Source organism: Capsicum annuum, chromosome 1 (assembly GCF_002878395.1).
Source record: "Capsicum annuum cultivar UCD-10X-F1 chromosome 1, UCD10Xv1.1, whole genome shotgun sequence".
Classification (NCBI taxonomy): Eukaryota; Viridiplantae; Streptophyta; class Magnoliopsida; order Solanales; family Solanaceae; genus Capsicum; species Capsicum annuum.
This window is the reverse complement of record NC_061111.1, coordinates 168,915,763-168,923,258: the sequence shown is the minus strand read 5'-3', so window position 1 is coordinate 168,923,258 and position 7,496 is coordinate 168,915,763. Positions and strand designations below refer to the sequence as shown.

Genomic DNA, 7,496 nt, shown 5'->3' with positions numbered 1-7,496 from the left:
AAATGATGAGGAAAAGGTTTTGAGAGGTTATTGTGTCTTTACCCAAGCTAATGCATGTATTAAGTCTCTTGCATTGCTAATACCGTGGTTTCTCATTTATTAGTAATGCATAGTACAATACCAAATTGAATGTATAACTAATGCTTGCATTAGTTATACATAGGTTGAGAAAATGTATCAAACAAACAATTAGTAATGCATAAAGATAATGCATGCATTATTTTTTCTAATGTATTCTACCAAAATTTTAATAAAGAGTTTTATATAAAAATTTAATAATAATATGTAAGAGTTGATTAAACTAATAATAGAAAATTAAGCGTTGAGATGCTTGTTACGATAAATGACTTGCGCTCAAAAGTAAGGAGCATAGTCATTTTGTTCCTTCGGATGAAAAATATTTTGTAGAAAAAGAAAATCGAATCATATTTATTTCTGCACCATGACAATCTCACTCGAATTACAGGAACCTATAGATATTAGTAGAGTATATTGGTGTCCTTGCCCATAAAGTCCTCTCCTGTCACAAAGCTAGACTGATCCCCGGAGGTGAAGCCAACTTATTGCTGATTGAATAACACAAAATTCAACTTATATATTTCAAAAAATATATATGGTCATTCATACCAAACACACATTTTGATTTTTTTTTTTTGTTAGGTTGACACCCAATCTAAGAAGCACACCTGTGACTTCTATTTTCTTTTCGCAATAAACTAGTGAATCAATAATTTGTATATTTGGGCTCTAAAGGGAGTAAGAAATGATCCATAATCCGACAGACAACCATTGTTTGCAACAACTTGGAGAAAGAGCTTGGTTCATGATGCCCTTTTTTATTGATCTTGACAATTGACTTTCTCTATGAATGGAAAAGGGATGCTTCAGATCTTGAGTGCTTATTAGTGATAGGACAAAATAAAAAGGAATGACAAAGAAAAAGGGAATGTCCATATCAGATCAATTGATTCGTCATGATAGAGAAGAAAAATAATTCATGAACCATACTCGAGCTTTGCAACAATATCTTAGCTTCAGAATACCGTAGCTTCAACAACTCATCCTCCAGACTTGGATATTCCATTATAAAACGACATTCTTTTATTGAAAATAGTTCTTAAACCGTTCAAAATAAAAGAATTGCAATAAAAGTCCTTCCGAACCACAAAATTGGTAATGTTTGCATCTGTGTTTTGCCAAGACATCAGCTACTTGATTTGCTTCCCTCTGAACATGTAGTTGATTAAGATTTTCAGATCAACTAGAGCGGTTCATTTGATAACTACCTCTTTAGCATGACTAGACATTCAGCAGGTGCCCAATTTTGAGCTGTATGTCCAGCTCCCTGGAGAGAAATTACCGTATTTAGACCCAAAATTAATGTAGTACTCTCATAGTTTTAATTTGTTTGTCTGATTTTGACTTGGAACGAAATTTTAATAATTAAAAATAATTTTGGAATCTAGTGATATTAAACTAAAAATATTTAGAATGTACAAAAATATTCTTTAATCATGTGATCTTAAACATGTTATCTGAAAAGTTAGAAACAAAGAGTTGCCAAAAAAATAGACATTTTTTTAAACGAACTAAAAAGGAAGGCTAGATAAATAAATTGAAACGGAGAAAAATAATATAGTAGCAGCTAACATAAGCAAATGAAAGTCAACTCTTGCCTTCAATGTTGTAAATGTCATTCGGCTGGAGTAACTTCTTGTATAACTATGCAACAATAAAGATTTAAAAAAGGTCAATTTCTCTCTTTCCAGAGAAATAATCAAATTTAAAATTGAAGAAAAGTTAGGCTAGGAATTTAGCCTGCAACTTAACCATTAACAATCCATGGTCTCCAATCATCAACAATCGAGTAATTTAGCGATTTAATCCATATTTGAGTTGATACAAATGGAGTTTTCATGTCATGATCACCACAGTTCTCGACAAAACGGGAAAACAACAAAAATTATGATTATTACGCTTCAATCTCAAGCAATTTTTATGAATCATCAATAAGGAATGTGGCTATGTCCGTTTGTTATATTTCTTAGAAAAATTAAAGGCATAATACATAGATAGATATTTTAACTTGGTCTCAATTAGCAACTAAATACCTCATTTTGAAATGCACATCTAAATACTTTAATTTTAGTTGGCCTCTTAAAAACCCTAACATTGGGAAAGCACATCTAAAATGCACCCCTTTAAAGGTGTCTATGTAGAAAATAACAGAAGAAAAGTATAACTAAGAAAATCTTGTGCTGGACCAAGATGTTAACTTAGATCGAAAGATTCAACTAAAGAAGAGGAAGCTAGAGAGAAGTAGAAGAATTGTACACAGAGAATTTTGTTGTGGAAGAAGCTCTTGAATTGGATTTGCTTTGGGTTGATTGAATTTGTTTTGGGTTTGTTACAAATGCACAAGATCATCTCGATTTATTCTTATTCATGGATGGTTCTAGAAAAACTTCTAGATACATCTACAAGAAAAATCTGGTGAATTTTTATCTTCTACCGCTACTCTAGAATATCTAGATAATTTTATAAGATCGCTTATTCAAGATGCTACATTAAGACATTGTAGAAGAGTGATATTTCAAAAAATCAACTTTAATATTTTTCACACACACCCCTTAAAGTAATTTTTTGGAAGCTACCCTAAACTTGTTGCGGTAGAACTCAAATGAAGCTTTGAACCATTGCCTTGTAAAAATGCTGTCCTTTTCTGACTCATATTCCTTCTTCGGATGATAAAGATTTTTCAGCATTAATTGGTCTTGCAAAGAAATGTTAATACGTACTGACAAATTTTTCATATCGTAATGTAGTGGCCTCAAAATATTTTCTTTTGGCCTTCACGAACCAAGTGAGTCATCTCCTCACCGAATTTCATATTGTTGAGTTCCCAAGCTCCCCCTTTCTCTTAACTCTCAGCTATATTATTTGGAGAAGAATTTATTATAGGAAAAATTGAAACTCCAGGGTTAAATATTTTAGAACCCTCTCTTTCCCATGCAACTTCATAATACAGAAATGATTTATTAGTATCAACTTTCTCATTTGAGTCGGTGATAATCTGACCATCACTTTCTTGTGAAGCCTCAGTACTAGTGTAGGATCCACCACCCGATTTCCTTTCTAACTCTTCAATAACCTGTTTGCCAACTTCAGGGCTTTGAAAAACTATATTGTTTGTCTCACCATCTACTTTAAGTACTTGCTCTGAGTCCATAACTGACCTTGATATGTCACATGGTTGACTAGGAACTTCAACTCCCACTATATCTCTCTCATTGCTTTCTCTTGAATGATCATCATCAACATATGTAACTTCAACTAATGTTAGCTCAAGTTCTACTTCAGCATCCTTTATGTTCAAACTGTTATTATTAATTTCAGAATATGCTTCTTTGATTTCCTCAGTAACAATTGCCATATCACCATTCTGAATGTCTTCAGCATATTCTTTCTTCTGATTGATGACATTAGTGCTTTCCTTCTACACGCGATGAATTGTATTATATCTTGAATTCACGATCCAATCTCTTTCAAAATTGATGGAAGTTAAGGCATTTATTGCCGACTCTCAACTACCAAGCCTCTTCCCTAATCTTCTTCTTCCATAACTGTTTTAGTATGAGTGATGTTGCTCTCCGTGGCTCGACAATAACTTTTCATGTGTCCTACTTTACCACATCGATAACATTTGAGAGACTTATTACTATAATTATTAGAATACTCTTCTAGCGGTCTTGAACCACCCGAGGATCAAGAGTGAGACATCTCTCATGCTTTACCTTTAATGTTTCTCGTGTCAGCTATAACAACGTTTTCTTTCCCTTCTTTGACAAATACATTAGCCAACAAGTTGGCTAGTACCTCTTGTGATGATAACAAATTTTTAAATAATTCCATGGATAGTTGTTGAGGCCATCCTTGAATTGATGTCGCAAAGAAAATATATTTTGAATTCAAACCACAAATAATAATTCAACGTATCTGTGCTTCAAAGATAGCCTCGGCTGAATTTAATAAAGATATCTCAGAACATAAGTTTTTAATCTTCAAGAAATACTCAGCAATAGAAAGATTGTCTTGCGTTGTGATTTCCAATTCATTCTCCAAAATCTTTAGCCTAGCTTCATTCTTCTTATTGAACAACTGATTGAGAGTGCTTTATAGTTCATGAATTGAGTTACAACTTATGATATGGTCAATTTAAGTGGACGAGATGGACCTCTTCTAGATTTGTGTTACTTTCATTAACAACATCCCACAAGTTCTCGCCCATATGGTATGATTTCATACATGTCCTTCATACCTTATAATTGAAATGTTTCAACAACCCCATTCCCAGTCCATTAACGCGATCGCTCAGATTCATATAGGCAAAGTCAGTTGAATCTACCATCAATCCGATCTTGAAATAATATCACGAAGCTAACATGTGGCTATGGCTTTGATACTATATAGAAAATAGCAAAAGAAATGTATAGGTGAGAAAACCTTCTGCTAGCCCAATATTATTAACTAAGATCGAAAGATTCAACAAAAAAAAAGATGTTAGAGAGAAGTAGGAGAATTTTAGGTAAAGAACTTTGTTGTGGAAGAAGCTCTTGAATTAAATTTGCTTTGGGTAAATTGGATTTGATTTTGCTTGGTTAAAAATGTACAATGCAAGATATCCCTATTGATAGTGTACATGTACATCTTCAAAGTTGAGGCATTTACAAGTCGCACTTATGTTAAGTTGAAGTGTTTAGATGGTCACAATGAAAGACATTGTGTAATTATAAATAGAGGCCCAGTTAAAATGTTTATCTTTATTTATGCTTAATTAAACATATAATATTGTATTACCTGTAAATAAGAGATCTCAAGCCTTTAGTGATATAATATGCATGATACGGTATACTGTTGTTGACATTTCGTGTAAAAGGCAAGTTGCTCCTGCATTGTTCCCATTTTTTCCGCTTGTCCCCTATGGTTGATATATATCACTCGTTACTTAGAGCCTGTTTCGCCATGCTTATAATACATCACCATTCAGATTTTTCTTTTTATGTTTCCGTACCTTTCAAACATGAAGAGCTTCTCTAACATTGTCAGTATTGACCCAAATCTCGGAGAGTTTCATCCAATCGCCCTACAAAATATAATAAAAATATAATACAGATAATATAGATCATATATAATATGATATTAGTAGAATTTAATCAAAATCTTACTAGACATTTTACTGATCCATGAAGTGTAGTAGCCATGGATCTTCTTGATCCATAAGAATGGTGAACCCTTAAAGAGACAGGATCACAACTGGGCTCTAGAATATGACTTTGAACAATTCCTTTTAACAACTGCAGTAAACGATTTTTGCCGTTAATTAATTTTGGCGGGAAATTATTTATTCACTTTCACCAAATTAATTGATGCATGATACTTTTCATATGTTCCTTTAGTCTAAAATTTAAGTATATATTAGTAATTCCATATATATCAAATGCGAGAATGTATTAATTAAAAATAGTATAACCACTACTTACTGAATTGAAAGTACGCATATCTCCTGAACAAAGTGCATTGCTGGGTGTCACACCCCTTTTTTAATTTCGAAAAAGATTCGTTTTAAGTTTCAAAAGGATTTTTATTATTGAAGTGACAAAAGATGAAAGTTCATTTCGAAAAATGATTATTTATATTTTTTTATTCAGAGTCGCCACTTGGCATAAATCGGGTGTGCCAAGTCAACTTTGGAAATCCTTTTCAAAACTGTTTTGGACTCTAAAAACTGATCCGCGAACAGAGATTCCGGCTAATGAATTCTGTTGACCGAGGGAAGGTGTTAGGCAACCCTCGATCCTTTGGTTCAACCACGATCGCTTGGTAGAGCGTATCGGCTAATTTGACATTATGAATGTATAAACCACACAAAAAAAAACACATAAAACAATCAATCAAACACACAAAACAAAACAAAACCAAAATATAGTGTCCAATCCAATTATACAGTCCAAAAATAGAAAACATGCGAAAATATAAATCATATTCTAAGCTAATCTTAAAACTACGCTCCCATGCCTTACCCAATGTCTCGGACCTTGATCACGGGCCTCCTCTGTGTACATGATACTTCGAGGCATTCCCCGGATAAATCAATACAAATCCCTCGGGGCATTCCCCGGTCAAATGAGTACAATTTTAATTTTTGTGCGAAAAAATAGAACGAATCATTCACACACATATTCAAACACTCACAAATCGTTATTCCTAAATTTACCCACCCGAACCTACTATTTGCCTCCCCGGCTCGACCTATCATGATTCTATCATATTCAAACATCATCAATGAATCAAAATTTATCCAAGTTTACTTTTATCGAAACCGATCCCTTCTCACATTCATTCACAATGTAATTAATCAATTCTTCGACTATCAATTCAAGTTTTTCACATTCAAATCCAACATCAACCAATACACAATCAAGATTCAAACATACCAAACATACAAACCATTCACGATTACGTAAAAATTAAAGAAAAAGAAGATAAAACCGGACCTCTCAATAATTGATTTATTCCGAACAATGGATTGGAGCTCACGAACCAACAAGCCTCGACCAACCTCAATCCAAATCAATGCAGCCTCGGTATTTCACTGTTTTTGGCAAACCAGTACCAGAATCACGAACGGGGAAAGCCCATACCCATTTTTCGCGTCGTTTTCCGGCGGGACTTGCCGAAGAAACAGAACGAGGGTCGGGTCTTGAACTGGAATCACGTTTTTGGTTTGGCCGGAGCTCCAGCGATCTCGGCAGTCCCAAATCTCAGAGAATTCAAATCGGATTCACGGTGAAAGTGGATTTTCGATCAAGCTCTGGTGGATTTCCCCCTTTTTCCCCAATTCCCTTCTCTGCGATTCACTTCTCTCATTCCCCGATCAACTCTCCTCTTCTCACTATTTCTCTATCTCTCTCTTGAGATCTCTCACTCTCTCGATCTCTATCATGAGCTGTACGTGTATTGGTGCATTTTCCCTCTAGAAGAGAAGAGAAGAAAGAAAAATGGAGTATCGCGAGAGGTCCGTGTTGTGTGGAATCTGTCGGGACTATGGTGAGGTGAGTGTGTGCGTTATGTGTTTCATGGAAGTTGTGTATGATGTTCTTGAGGGTCCAAATGGAAGAAGATCCCTTATTGGTGATGTGTGTGCTGGTATATGTCCTCTTTCAAGAATTGAGATTTTTCTTTTTCTAGTGGTGTGGTGAATGTGTATTCTTGAAGGAATTTTCGTGGTCCCCTTTCTGTTAAGGAAAAAAAAAGGAATAAAAAATATCTGTGGGGTAGGGGTTATCGGTAGAGGTGGTTTATTTTGATTGGGTAAATTATTATAATTTTATTAGGGAGTTTATTATTTTGTCATTTTATGGAGGAATAATTACACGGTTGAAGGTACACAGTAGAATAAAGTAAATAGGTGAAAAATAATTTTTCGGAGGGATAAA

The 7,496-nt window shown here is 34.2% G+C and overlaps 1 long non-coding RNA gene across 3 annotated transcripts; it reads right to left on the bottom strand.

Annotated features, from left to right (window-relative positions):
• Window positions 1-816: 816 nt before the first annotated feature.
• LOC107841145 lies at window positions 817-7,261 on the bottom strand. Of its 3 annotated transcripts, XR_001665388.2 has the most exons (5): window positions 6,555-7,261; window positions 5,226-5,354; window positions 5,072-5,143; window positions 4,858-4,978; window positions 817-1,345 (listed from the first exon to the last, which is right to left on the bottom strand). It is a non-coding gene; the product is annotated as an uncharacterized LOC107841145 (long non-coding RNA). The 3 variants fall into 3 exon arrangements; XR_001665387.2 differs by having other exon boundaries at window positions 4,858-5,143; XR_007046666.1 differs by lacking the exon at window positions 817-1,345 and adding an exon at window positions 1,371-1,722 and having other exon boundaries at window positions 4,858-5,143.
• Window positions 7,262-7,496: the final 235 nt, after the last annotated feature.